Below are 15,656 nucleotides of genomic sequence, written 5' to 3'. Positions count from 1 at the left end.
AAATGCTTGAGCAAGGGGATGGTAGCTAAACACATGATGTTCAAAAGAAAAAAAACTTGTCAAAGGACAATTGTTTAAAGGTTTTATGTCACTTAACAGGCCTATAAGAAGTTCCAAAGAGTTAAGGAGGATAAATGTTTTACAGAATGCTTAGGATGTTTATGTCTAAATATTGAACATTTTACAAGTTTGCAGGCTAATGCAACCATTTCAAAACACACATTACAGACCTAGACTATGGTACCATGTTTGCGCTTACGCCCTGGAGAAACATTTAATAAATCAAGAAGCTATCTATGGAACTGAAAAAAAGAGAGCTCATATTCTCCTATCGGGTAGCATGTGGACTACAGAAATAAAGTCCACTCTTCTGCGCAGCCCTCAGTATTCCGTAACCGGTACGCGATGTTCTATACACAGAAACTAGTATTTATTTTGTTCCTGAAGTTAAGCATGAAAAAGAGTCAGATATTCAAGGGCTGTATTTTTTACTGCTTGTTGACTTGTCACATGAAACATGATCGTGGGACATGGCTGCCATAATGCAAAGGTAAATCATGTGGGCTCTGTATGTCCTTGGCTGCCACATGGGTTTAGACTTATCTTCTCAATTTTTGTTTATCTTTCTCTCTCCAATGGCAGTTAAGGCTAGACTATTATTTGGAGGAATATGAAGGGGAAGACTCCAGTCTGGCACTTTTAGTGATAGTGTAAGTAATTAATTAATTATCTTCACTTTATAAGTAAGGGCAGATAAAGATTATTTGCAGAATTTTGCATCGTTGTTTCCCCTCCCCATCACTGAACTATTACAAACAGTACACATTAAGGGCCTAAGAATTTCCCGCACAATTTTAAGCTCTCTCACTCACACTGTATTTACAAATGAGGTACCCTCCTTCCACTTAGATCTGGGTATCTGCAATGCAGAAATACCTACATGGCACACATATCCCATACACTTCCTTCATAACTAATGGTGTGACACAAGAACTTCAACGGTTTGCTTCATCTCACCAGTTTTTAACTTCTTTATAAAGAAGTTAATAACTTAAAAATACAGTTCCTTGACTATCAAGCCACTGGTCACTGGTTCAGAGGGAGAGCTATACACTGTAGATGCAAAATGGGATGAACCACCTCCAGCACTGCAGATCAAAGTATTCTGAACAATGCAAGTTCAGGTCCTTCTGGTGGGATGTTGAGGAAATTTTCTCCATGTCCAAATCGTGTGTAAGGTATGGACTGCATTATCTTGGAAACAGCATTAGAGTGGAGGGGAGTATGAGAAAATGCAGAGTTTTCCGGGATAGTGTTAGAGGATTGTGTGAAGCAGAAAGAAACAAATCAAGTACTGTCTTGTCCGTAGTACCTTTGAGAAACAGTTCCTAGACTGGACTACCATTAGAACTTGCACTTTGTGTCAGAGGAAAGTAGCTGGTTTATCCCAAAAGAATACACATAAAGTGGTGGAGTGTGGGTGATCAGGATCTAGAAGTAAAAAAGGAGCTATTTTACAGCATACGAATGCCCACAGAGACCAGCTCTACCACAGGCACCATACACAAAATTAAAAAAAAACAACTTTCTAGGAAGTCGTTTAAGAGATGAGAAAGAAAACCTACCACAGAAAACAAATCTTTTAAATACATTTTGGGCTTTCCTTGTTAAACAGACTGAAACTTGACACCATTTATAACCATTTTAATTGTGTAATACTCCAAAATATGTAGTTCACTAAGAAAACATGCAGCTAACACATAAAATCAAACTTACTGTTTTAACACAAATATGTAGTATACAAATACACATGTAGACAAATACGCAGGCTATATACACATCAATATATAAAACTATTCTATACATGATGGCTAAACAGCTAATTGATTTTTTCAGTGTGCACTGTAAAGTGCAGCATTTAAAAGATTGCAAGTAAAGTTTGCAAGAGTGTTTTTCAACTACATTGTCAGTATACCATTAGCTTGTCTTGTTCATGTTAGATATCTGTTTATGCCATGAAGTTCAAACAAACATGTGACTTCTTTAAATTCAAAGCAAGCAATTTGTAGGCTGCTCATCCATTATCTCCAAGCGCACTCTCTGTACAAGGTCTACTAAAGTAATGGTTCTTTCATCAAAACCTAATGGTTTGTTTCAAATAATCAAAGTAGTGTTTATATCACTGTCCTCAGGTACAACCATTTTGTTTCCAGGAGAACAGTATAGTACATGCTAATGTCACAAGCGATAAATCAAAGCAACTACATTTGTTTCTCTACCTTAACCAATCTACCCTGTGTCTTCAACAACAGCAACAGAAAAAACACCCTGGCATTTGCACTCTGTAGTTTATTCTGAGAGCATGAGTAATTTTGAAAGTAGTAAAACATCGTATGCAAAACAATTCATGCATTTCTTTCTTCTAATAATAACAAGTATAGCTTGACTTATGTGGGAACTAGCACCATTCTTATCTGAAGCAGGATAGGAAGATGTTTTTCCCCACTACAATGTCTCCTGAATCCCAAGATTATTTTCATGCAACACCCTGGTTTTGGTTAAATACTGTGTGTCTCATCAACTACACAGTGATAGCAATTCACTCTATTTATTTATTTTTATTTTTTAAAGTTAGCCATCAAGCAGGGAAAAGACCTTGCAAATCCCATAACTCAACAAAACAAAAATTGAACTTACCTGACTGATAATTTGGAGGATCTTAGACAATTCCATGGATATACAGAGCAGAAGTGACGTTAGATCCACAACCACATTTTCCTCTTTTCTTTTTTGATGTTTTATTGCAACACTGGGAAGAATTTTGTTTATCTAATACAATAAAATGGGAACTTCAAATACCCTATGCACCATGTTGGATTTGGTGATGTTACTCTCTTTACCAGAAAATGTGCCGGCAAAGCTTTCTGTCCAACAAACAGCAGAACCTGCATAGCCCTATTTTCAATTAAAGGAATGACACCAATAGCAGTGGTAGGAGACTGTCAGTCCTGTTAGATACAGGGTGAGAGTTGCCTACATTAACAGCTGAAGGGGGTGAGAAACATGGAATAACATGGAAGTCGTGACAGACAAGTGAGCTGGAGTGGACCAAAGGTTTGTTTTATGAGTCTAAGTGTAAATCATCTTCCAATGTAAATCATCATCGTCCAATATCCAAGGAGAACTAATACTCCCATTTTGCTCGAGGAAGCAGGCAAGAACAGTTGCATGATTGGAGGTGGGTTTTTTTGAAAGAAGAAGGCACCTAATCCAGTGCTGGAGCCTTTGGTACTGCTACCACACCAAATACATTTGAAAAACATCGTAAAAATTGTACCCTATGGCAAAATAAATGAAAAAAATAAACAAAAACAAACCTTTCCGTTCATTTAAGTTTGAAAATCAGAAATATCAGATTAATTGTGAAGCAAGCAGCAACCTGCACTCCACATCTTCTCATCATACCAGTCTGCTTCCTAAAAGACAAAGTTTAGCAAATTGCCCAGCTCTGACAGAGTTTATCTCAGGAGTTCTTGTAATGCTGCTTCTCATCCTGACACACAGAAGAAGGGAAAGAAAAATCTGACATTAAAATACCACTAACAAATGCAAATTTGAATAATTTTGTCTTATGAAACCTCCTACCAAGTAACATTAACTCTGAAATGCATAAGGAAAAATACAAGAAAACAGAGATAAAATTCAGTGATGTTACATCATACCAAAATATTTTATTTTTTCAAAATGTCAGCAAATAAGAAAGTTTGTAATTTTTCTTGGGTTTTGCCCCAGAAGTCGGCCCAGAAGTTTGTTGGGTTTTTTCCTTAAAACCCAGGCCTGACTCTAACACAGATCTGGATGTCTGCATGAATAAGTGGAATTAAATGCTGTGAAAATAATGTGGACCCTGAGAAGACTGCAGAGAAAACAGCTCCTGAACCCTCTTGCACTACACTCTTAAAGAGCTAGATTCCTATTCCCAAGACTACCTGTGGATGCAAGAGTTAAGCAGAAGAAAATCTGGTGTTACCATTACTTAGAAGAAAGGCTATTAAGAAAACGAACGGACAAGAGTCAAAGGCTGCCTGGGTTCTGGTTTAGAAAATACAGCCACCAAGAGCAACTAAAACCTGTAGTTCTTAATCTGAGGAGGGAGGTCTGGAAAGCATACGAAGGCCTGCTTGGCTTCTCTTTCCCTTTTGTTTTCCCTCAGTCGCTTGTCCTTAGTGGAAGAACAGAAGATGCCTACTCAGCCAGTGAGGGCTGGACAGCATCCGAGCAGTAGGAACCAAAACAGGTCACTAGCTGATGGTTTCAGTGTACTGAGAAAGGAAGCAGTCATGTGAGCACTAAAATAGAGAAGTGCTGGAGCATTCTGTGGCTTCTGTACCAATAGTCCTCTTTAGCTATACCCTGCCCTGCTGCTCAGCTCCCTACCTCTCTACTTCTGGAGCCACTCATTTTGCAAGGTGGCTTCAAGCATCTGAGAAGATTCTGCTGAAAAAAAAAAAAAAAAAAGGTGCTGGAAGAGCTATCCAAATAACAGGAAAAGAATCAGAGAATTAAGATGTAAAAAGTCAGAAAGGTAGAAAAGAAATCCCATTTCTGACTCTGTGCACAACAAGGCTATTTTGTTAAGGTGTATCAAATGCGTAAGAAGAAAGACAAAGAACAATAAAAATTTCCTCTGGTTAATTTTACCCACTACAAAATAAACTCCAAAATGAAACTGTGAATAAGTTGATTAAATATGACATTAAAAATACATTCTTACCAACCTGCTTTTGCACGAGTCACTACAAAAACAAACTTTTTGAAAAATAAAAGGAACCACCAAATATAAATCCTCCACAGTTCATTAAGGTAGGTATTTCATTCAGTGAAAAAAGCCTTGAAAACAAAGACTTACTTGGCTAGCCATCTAACACTAAATAGTGATTAATTTTCTACTACCACACTCCCTATTAGTATTACTCCCAAATGTTCAGTTTAATTTAAGTACTTTCTGATTCATGAACAAGGGAATAACATACAGCTATAAAAAGGTAATCCAATCCTAAAACGGCCTTAACCCCCATAATCTGCACTTCAATGGCAAGGGAAACTATATAGTTTTGAAACTGTAATCAAGATTTTTTTTATTTCTTTTTTCAAACACACACACTGGAGCTGTCCTTTGCTCCCATCCCTTATTAGATTACAATAAAATGACCATGCTTTCTTTATGGTGGGAACACAGCGACCCTGGGGTGATTTATAATCTTGTGAAACCCTGTCCACACTGCTGACCAGACTTTCTTTTTTTCCCTTTTTTTTTTTTTGGAGGTCACTATCTGTTTCTCCAACTGATGTCTTCCTGCTGAGACAACACTGTTGGATAGCTGTCAGCACATAAGTATGTTTCAGGCTACGTATTATCTCTGCACACACTTCTTGTGGGTTGTTGTTTGGGGCTTTTTTCCTGCTGAAAACATTTCTGTGCTTGGTGTTTAGGCAGAAATAGGACCATTCTGAGAATTTGTCATTAGTTTAATGCCTAACCCAGAGAAGGCAACTAAAAAGCAGAATAATGAAATGGATCTCCTAATTACGGAAACAATACTGTTTCTTCTGAACTTATCAAACTACTACTGACTACATATCTTGCTGTAATCTTTTTATCGCACGTTTTTCCACTTCACGAACAAAATATCTGGAGTATGCTCAATAAACAGAGAATATTCCATAGATGAACATCAATGAAAGTTTTGAGAAATGTCTGTAAGACATTTTTAAGCAGAAAAAAAATGAGAGAAAGAAACCGATAATGTACAAACATTGCACCAAAAAAGCCATAAAGAAGGGAACTTCCACAACTACTAGAATGAATATGCAATTTTCTTGTTTATTAAATAAATGTACTTGGAGAAAATATTTTTGAAGTCTCACCTCCCTCAATATATTTGCTCTATGAAGAAAACAGCTGTCTAAGGTACACTTATGTCACTCATTCTAATGGAAAGTATTGCTAGTTTTACTATAAACAAATATTTTAACAATGTAATTTAAAAAACCCTAACTTTATATACTGCTTATTCTTCACACATTTTAAACCACAGCATTCTCAAAGTATACAGCCCTAAAAGTATGTGTAATTTTATGCTTCTCTTAAAATAACTTAATATTATTTACACATTCAAAAATTAATCATTAAAGATAAGTTAATTAGAGCCAAACAGTGACTTTGTTATGACCCCTGGGCAAGACATCTTTGTATAACCTCAGGTGAAAGTTTACAATGATAATAGCCACCATCTCCCCCTCAATTGCCTGTGCTATGCCAGGAATTCAGCCAACTGTCCTGGGTCCCACCATGTACAGCACTCCCTAATTAACAGTGTATGGATAAGATACATAAGCAGCCTCCCCCCTCATCTGAGTGTCTGTATAACAAAAGTTTCAACCTAGTTATCATTAGAACTTGATCCATTAATAGCAAAATTTGCATTGAACTGAATGTTCAACACTTCTCTTTAAAAGGAAATGCTTGGCTGACTCACACAGTATCAGTTGGATCCTACCTTTCCCTACCCAAGCTAGTGGCATTTCAAAAGAGTTTTCAGTGAAGGTAGAGATCAGGTAACCATCACTCAAAACAATATTAGAAAGCTGTGAGTAAATAAAACAGGCAATTGAATGATGCACAAAACTTCAACAACTTTCTTCATATCACAGACAGTAGCTAAACATATATTTTTTTTCTGAGAATTTAACTGTCCAATATTCTAGTAAAGACAACAAAATATAGCATTTCAATCATTTGTGCTTGACTGTTTCTTCACCTGCCAAATACCTGGTTTAGGAAAATGAAATTATATGCAGTCTTCACAATATTGCACTTGATACCTAAAAATTAAATAGGCTGATGCTGGAGTTAACACCAGCAATTCTTTATTGTTTTATTCATCACTGTAAGCTGGTTCAGAAAGATTAAAAAAAGAAAAAAAAAAAGTATTTCACTTTATGAAGATAAGGACAAATTGATAATTGCAGCAAATAAGTCAGGTTGTCCTTTGCTCTCAAGGAGGTAACCTACTGTTTCACTCCTCTAAGGACTTGCTTAATAAGATGAACAAAATCTCCGTGAAAAAAAAAAAAAATCAATTAAAATTGAGAAAAGTCCCTTAGGATAAAGTTAGTTTGTCAGTCCATGCATTTCTCTATCACTCCTTAAATCTCTTCTAAGTTATACATACTTAGTACATGTTCCTAAGTATTACTGTTTTTGGTAAAAGGCAGTTTCACTAGTGAATACTGCAAACAGATGCTGAATCAGCAAGGGCTGCTGGATAAAAGAGGGGTTAGGAAGTAAAATATCTGATAGATGCAGAAAACACAATTGGAAACAAAGCACATATTCCTAGGATTACAACATCAAAAGTCACTAGAAGCTGCTAATATAAAGAAATTCATATATTGAACCATTCACTTACTAAGTCTTTCTAACCAGGGCCCTTTAGGGCCTTTACCATGCAGTGTATCAGGAGGTGTGGCAGAGAGATTATCCATTCAGTCCACAAACTACAAAAAGCTTTCCCAATCTGCAGTCCTGAATAGCCACCAATGAATCCCAATTTAGAAGAACAATCAAATAACAAAACAGGAAAGCCAGGAATAATTTCTCTTAAGCCTCTTCATCCTATTTGCTGTTAATTTAAATTTACTAAAAAAGAAACCAAAGCAAACAAAAAAACCTCTTCTTGCTCTTTCCTATGCAAAACAGTAACAACAGTACAACATATTATATATACTTTTTTTGAGGAAAAAAAACCCACAACTGTTGCGTTGCTTACTGTCACAAATTACATTGCAAGTGTATACTTTTGTATTAAAGCAGTTGTCACTAAACCCTGAATGTGCCTCAACAGTATGGCCCAACATTATTTGGCAAATTGTATTGTGCTCATCTGAAATTTCCCACCCAGTGTGTTCTAGATTAAAAAATAAATAAATAAATCCTAAATGTATTATTCCTTAGACCTCAGAATGTGTCTGCATGCTGTTATGTAGGATGCTGTATTTCACCGTACTTATGACCAGTAATTTCAGTGATGGAGAAATTACCTTTATACACCACAATGACTTAAAAGCATTTCAACTGAAGGGGCAATACAGATACAATTATACTTCAGGTCAGAAGAAAATACAAGTGGCACGCCTATCCAGCAAAGTTACTGGAAAAAAAGAGCATGCCTTTTCAGTGCATTTCATATTTTGGACAAAATATGTGTATAGACATGTAAGGAAGGATTCAGTTGCCTGAACTGTAAAGTTTTGTTCGTCCCCACGGGATACCATCATGGCTTCCGAGAAAACCTCCTGAAAGTCACTTGTCATATCTGCCAGCCCTTAAAGGTATCACTGGATGCTCTCACACACAGAGCACCTCAAGTGGCACTAGATGTACATAATCAGGCAACTACATTGGGACCAACTTAAGGTAAGATTATTTGCCTCTAACTTAAGGCATGTAGTAGTGTCTAAATCTGAACAAGTCACCCTCTTTCAACAGTCAAAGGAATAAAAACTGGCAGCCCTAGAAAGCAATTAATCCTGTCTATATTACCATACTTTAAGAACAGATTAACGGCTTTTCTGGAGGTGCCCATCTTCACTATAAAGGAGGTGTAGCTCCAATATAATAAACAAAAAAAAAACCAAACAAAACCAAAAACAAAAACAAACCAAACATATCTGAGGCAAAAAGACTGAAATTCACCATCAGTCATGCTACCTTAAAAATGTATCAAGCTACTTCGTATCATCTGTAGGTTAGGAAAGAATGTTTAAAATCAGGTATCTAGAAAGTTGTTGTCTATGTTCCTACTGTTGTCGAAGGAGATGTAGTCAAAGCACTCAAGTCTAGAAAGCTATTCAGCGGAGCAAATGTAGGTGTCTGCTCTAGAATAGTGAGTCTTCCTTTGACTGTCTTGACTAATCTGACATTGACTAAATGTAGGTGTCTGAATTCAGAGTTGAATTCTTCCCTATGAGCTTGATTGGCTGTCTGAATATGGGAGCCTAGTGCCATCTGTGATGTTCTGCAGTGTCCAAGACATGCAGGCTTGACAAAGGACCTGAGAAAGACTTGCACTCCTCTGAATGGCAGCTGTTAAACAGAGAAGATACCCTAGGGCCTTTCAAATGCATATAGATGCCTGTGTTTATGCAATTGAATCATGTCCTACAGCTCCAAACAGCAAGTTAATTTGGAGTAGCTAATGCATTAAGAAGATATGTTAGCTTACTTCAAAGTTACTTTTCTATGTGCAAGTCTTTTACCTTCTTGGCCTGAAACCAGTGACTGGAAGATCTTCCCTTGTCAACCTAAAAACCATTATTCCTTCAGATAGTTAAGCCTGGATTTCTACTGTATCACGTAATAACCTTAGTCATAAATTTTTACCTGTGCTCCTAAAGTAACCTTTTTATTTGGACAAATATACCCACATTTTTAAAATGGATGGTGAATGTGTCTTTCAATAGCTAAAAGAAGTGAAGAAAAAGAGACTCCATAAGTTTTTTCATAAAATATTATATTCTATGGCTACAGCACATTTAATGTTTTCTCTGTCATTACCACAAAGGTTTAAAATATTAGGAGCTGTTAAGATTTTCACACTGTCTCCACCTGATGACAGCCAGCCCATAATGATAAACATCAATGTGATAGTAACCACAAATTTGTTATTACTCTGAAGGTGAAGAATAAGAAAGCACATCATAAAAATTTGTTCTGCACACCTTCTGTGATACTTTAGACATTTAAGCTGTTGTTACATGTCATTACTCTGTCAGTAACAGATCAACTGTAAGAGGTTTTCCATATATTTCCCCATCATTCCTTCCCTTCACCTCCAGTTCTCACTCATCTAAAGGTTCTTGTCCCTTGCTATAAATCATGCTAGTTCAGCTGTTTGGCTGGCTGTGTTCCAAAATGCATGAAATGAAAGGGAAAAAAATGAAAACTCTAGAAGTCTAAGAAGTGCTGTTTTGCTTTTAGATTTGTTTTTTTCGTTGCTGTTGGTTTTCCTTTTTTAAACTATTATTTCACTGAAAATTTAGACAACTGAAGAAAGAATTGAATCAATGCAACTCACAGAACAGAGCCTTTGGCAGGAATAGGGAAGGGAACCTCCTAAATAGCTGCTATATGAACAGTTAACAGGGAGCCACTGTCCATGTCACAGCTAAAAATTTGTTAATAAAAAAAAAAAAAAAGCCCACTATAGTTTTGGATGGATAAATAGTTGCCAGAAAATAACAGGCAAAAAGAGGAAAACTATGAATTATGTGCTGAGACAGTACAGTGCAGAAGGTTTGCATTGCAAGCTCCACAGACTAGTGGTCCTACTGAATCCAAAAGAGCTGACACAGGACACCAAGAGCCTCCTGCTTCTGCCCAGACCACTTGCATATGCTGGCATCAACAATGAGGTCTTGCAGTTCCAGGAGGCTGGGCTGCTATACGGAAGACTGCAGGATTCATAAACCTGATGAAACACATGATTCAGAGATTTTCTCAGCCCCCGAAGCATCAGGATCATCTGCCACTTGTGAGTACACAGTTTGGGTTGGCCTCCCAGCTACTGTCCCAACTCAGTAATGGTGAACAATTAAGGGAATGCAGCTGTTTTCCACTAATACTAACAGCTTCATTCAACAGCTAGTAACAGCTTAAGGAGTAAAGAAATATTCTAAGAAATATTGGTCACTATCCGTGTCTTCTCCTGACTTGATTCTCTATAAGGGAAAAGCAAAGACTGCTGCAAAAATCAAAGGTTGTGTTAAATGTGAGATACAATATTAGAGTGCTTCTGGAGATACCAACTTCTGACATGCCTTGTATTTGGCAGTCTCAAAACCTCCTACATTCTGGAAGGACCTTTAATACATTTCACAGGTCTTGAAGCAACCGGCTTCATCACATAATCCTACTGCACCTCAGTATGTTGGTTAGGGTTACACTGAAATGCTGCCATTATTTAAATGAGAAGTAACTGGTCAGCATTAGTTAGTCTTCTTGGAAGTTGAGCCTTACAAGCCTAGTTAGCTGATTTTCACCAACTAGTATATTCCCATGCCGAAGACATTACCAGCTACCTTTCATTTCTGAATCTGGATAGCCAAAGTTGTCATACATTCATTAGACCAAAAAGACTATGCTCAGGATTGGTGCTCTACTAACTCTTTTATTTTATTATTTTTTTTAGCTACATAAAACTGTTCAAAACTAAGTATGTGCTTCTGTGGCGGCTTAAGTGCTTGTCCATGGAGGCCACTAATTTAGAGTGTTGTCTTCCTCCTGCTCCCAAGTCTTGCACTGCCACCCCTTCCTCCACACTGGCACTACAGTTTGTGCCATGTAGTGAGACACTTTGGATGACTGGTCTGACTGGATACTGGTGCTTACAAAGGGGGGGGGGGGGGGGGGGGAGAAATTAAAAAAGGGGTAAAAAAGGATTAATTTTCAGCTGGTCTGAGCAGGGAAACAACCTGCTCACCATACTCCTGTTTAATTAGAACACTGTTGTTCAGGGACAGTGGAGAGTTCTTAACCTTGTCTAGCAGAAATGTGTTGCAGCCTGTCTTGATCTACATAAAATGAAAATGTGGTTATATCAGAGCATTCATCTCACTTTTAATTTAGCTTGCATAGGTGAGAATATTAGTGAAGACACTGCTGCACTGCCTTCATCAGAAACTGGCAACTGTAACGCTTGGTACAGGCTTTTAAAGGGACAATACTCTAGCTGCTAGACCACACTGCCAGGTCTTCACTGCTCCTGTCACACACGCTGGCAACTGCTACAGTCATGCTTGCCTTCTGCTGTGAAAACATACCCTAATAGTGGCTAATGTTTCCCTGGGTGCTATCACTAATTCTTGCTCCACGATTCCTGTGCCCCCTATGCACATTCTTCTTGTGATACTGTAAGCACAAAATACAGAAGACTAAGTTTCAAAAGGACCACAAACTTTCGTGTCTTTGTGGACTGGTGAAGCAGACTTGTCCTGCATCTAATTTGCTTCTCCCATTATCATCTCTGGGGGACTGGCTCTTCAAGTAATTACAAGACCCTAACTTCAGAGTTTAAAAGAAACATCCCTCAAAACACAAAAGTTCTTCCCTGGTTTGCCTGTTTTGTTTGGGTTTTTTTTTTTGAAACTGCATGTAAAGCTGAAACTGCACTGAACTTTGAAGTTTGGTTTAGTTTTTACCCAAAAACATAGATTTTAAGAATCTTGCCTTCCACACACTCATAGGAAAAAGATTACAGCACAGTCTGTAACCCTTTCTTATGGCCCTCAGATTCTGAGTGCTTTTATTCAAACAAATGTGCCCATCTCAAGCCTGAACCTAACTACAGCTTTTCTATAAACCCCAGCAAGAACCTCAGCACAGCATTCCTCCAAAGTGCACAACTGCTTCTAATAACTGTTAACTCTGCTGGAACACTCAGTAAGTGAACCAGCAACAATCATGTTTTGTTGTGGGTAAGACCTGTACTACAGGAGTTGAAACAGCCACCTGGACTGAGAACCCTAGTTTCCTACAAGGTTTGCTGCTATTCATCACCAGATATGTTATGGGAAAGCAAAACTGTACTGCAACTCAAGTTAGAGATGAGCAAATATTAAGCAAATTGAGTTTACTTATTCCAGAATAAGTGAACAATCCAGCTTTATATTCCACAAAGAGCATGGAATGAGAGAGATTATTTCCTGCTCACACAACACCAGTCAGAACCTTCACAAAACCTAAGGTCTCCATTTGAAAACTGCCACCTTTATGGTAGCAATTACTCAGGTCAAACTCTACATACCGATGAATGAACAGTCCCTCTCCAATGACAGCACCAATGGATCAAAATTCAGAGATGCAAATCTTAGCGTTTTACTGCTGTAATCCTTTTCCTGTTCCTACAGCTCACAAGTGCCATAAGACACTTCACTGTCCTTAATAAAAGCCAACATCTCAAAATATAACAAATACCAATAAGAAGCTATATAAACAGAACACAAATTTAATAAGAAATTCCAATTCTATGATCCATTATGAAATACTAACAAATAGAATCTTGGTATCTTTTAACTGTGTCCTTATAAACATGTCTGAATGGCATAAATATTTTGCTTAGCCTATGTCTGCTTTTTCCTGCAATATGTTTGCCACCTGTATCTGATTTGTCATTTGAGAATGTCATGCATAGGTCAGATGTTTTCATACCTTTTTCCTGCTAATTTCAGAGAATGTTCTATTACGGGACTATTCCTTGAGCTTGATTCAACATCAATTAATTGTTGGATTACTCTAACTGTAGTCAATAGTCCTTAATCATATGTTTTCTCTCACACTGTTTAACGTTTAATAGACCTATCTGGTAGCAGGCTAAAGATTAAAAGCTCCCTCCCTCCACTCCCCACCCCCTTTTTTTTCCCTTTTGAACACTAGTGCTTCAATGCTGCCTGATCCTGAAAAGTCACAAGATATTGTACTTTAGAGCATGAGTGTACTATAGTTAAAGAATCAGACCTGGAACGTCTGGTATTGTCTGCACTTTATGTCCTTATCTCAAATCACTTCCTGTTTTACTATGGAAACAGGAACCACTCAATATACTCTTGAAACAGATTTTCATTAAAAGTGAAATTCTTATAATTACTCATGTCATTCAATCCAGACTTTTCCTAAGAATGGAAATCCACAAAGTCCCTTCACATAGTACATACCATCTTAAAAGCACCCTGCCTGAACAAATACCAATTCTTAAACAACAGTTTCATTCCAAAAAATAACTTGAAGAATATCATCTTCTTACCAAGCAGACCTGTTTTGGGGGAGTATTAAGGCAAATGTCTACCCACTTCAGAGTTCAGCTTTTGCCAGTCTTTACTGCTGTTAGTCCAGCAAAACTAACACGACTTCACTCATTCTGCAGGACCTGCACCACCCCTGCTCCTGCAGCAACACTGCTGTTACTAACGAAGTTCTCTCTGCCCCACCAAAATTGTTATGCTTTACATCTATACAGTCCCACCACACAAGACCACCATTTACCAAAAGCAATTAGGCCGTGCAAGTATAAACAAGAGCAAAATACATGTTACGATGAGCATCTGAAAGTAAATAGGAGTGCAAAGGGAAAAAAAAAAGGCAAGGCAGTGAAAGATTTAATGAGCTCAAGCTATTTAACTTATCAAAGAGAAGGAGTGAAGATCTGAAAGTACCTACCCAGGAAACAAAATTTCAATAATGTAAGCAGTTGATAAGCATGTAATAAGCATATGTAGAAGACAAAAAAAAAAGAAAAAAAAAAAACACAAACCCCAAACCAAACAAAAACCAAAACACGTAACAGAAGGTAGACACTAAACAAATTCGAGAGTGAGAAGCGAAGAATCCCTATTACCTTAAATTTGAGAAAACTTGATTGTTCTTCTGGCATACTTCAAATTATTATTTAACCTAATGCAAAAATCTGAAACCTCTATTACACAGGCCATTTATTTACCTTTTTTTTCCTTTTCCTAGCATTACAGGCATAAGGTGCCTCAACCTGTCCTTCCTGACTTTGCTTGTTCACTCACAAGTAATAGTGAATCCTTGATGCTTTTCACAAATGCAGAACATCCAGTGCCCTGTTTGCAATTTCATCTTTAAAGTCATTCCACCAGTTTCTTAAGAGGAACCCTACCTCCAGAGAAACAGCTCTAATTAGCAAATTCCCTGAGCAACAGACCTGAGCTAGCTTCAGAAACTTAGTGAAAAAGAGTCATGCTGATATGTTGTTATCTATGATGAGATGCATACACAGAAACAAAATGAGAAAACTGAACTAATGGGGTTTTGTATGTGGAAACAGCTTATGGAAGTATTTGGAAAGTGGTATAGCATAAAGAACAGCACAGAACAGTATGTACCTTTGTGCACCTCCTACATTACAGTGACTTGCCTACATGCCCAAGGAACTAGACCTAAGCCAGTGTGGATAAAGGAAGAGTTACAGTAATTTTAGTGTGGTGCCATAATGTTGGAAAAGGCTCTAAGTACATTAGATGCCCTACGAATTATCAGTTAAAAGCCTCTGACAGTTTAGAACCTTATCAGCAAAAACTACTTTTTCACTAGCAAAAATAATGATCCTATTTTATTTTGCATCTGCAATTACCTGAATCAAGAGACAGGGAAATATTTGGAACTTCTTGCCAAGCTTTTAAGGAGAATATTTTGCGATGAACAACTGCTTGTCTGCATACATACATTCTCTTTTGAACTGCTTTCATACTTGAACTCCCAACAACTTTAAGAATGGGTGGAAGCAATTATTTCTGTTCTGATAATCTTGAGAAAAAATGGCAGCAGAACCTTAAAAGGCAGAGTGCAGAATATTTTAAGAGTCACAGGAACACACACTGATCTAAGAAAATTCATCAGGGCTGATCTAAACCACATATTCCCATTCAAATGGTTTAAAGGATAGTAAAGAAGGGTGCTTGATAAGACAAATCCATTTCAAAGTCTTATAAAAAATAGCTACAAGAGATGCAACTGTAATGAAACTCTGAAACTAGTAGAAGCCTCGAATACCAGCTCATTTAGACATGAATCTATT

General features: G+C 37.4%; 1 protein-coding gene across 8 annotated transcripts in view; it reads right to left on the bottom strand.

Moving 5' to 3' along the window:
• Positions 1-15,656, bottom strand: part of DACH1 (dachshund family transcription factor 1) — a 374,731-nt gene that overhangs the window by 333,161 nt on the left and 25,914 nt on the right. The window lies entirely within an intron of this gene.

The sequence above is a fragment of the Lathamus discolor genome, chromosome 4 (genome assembly GCF_037157495.1).
Source record: "Lathamus discolor isolate bLatDis1 chromosome 4, bLatDis1.hap1, whole genome shotgun sequence".
Lineage (NCBI taxonomy): Eukaryota > Metazoa > Chordata > Aves > Psittaciformes > Psittacidae > Lathamus > Lathamus discolor.
This window is presented reverse-complemented; position numbering and strand designations above follow the sequence as displayed.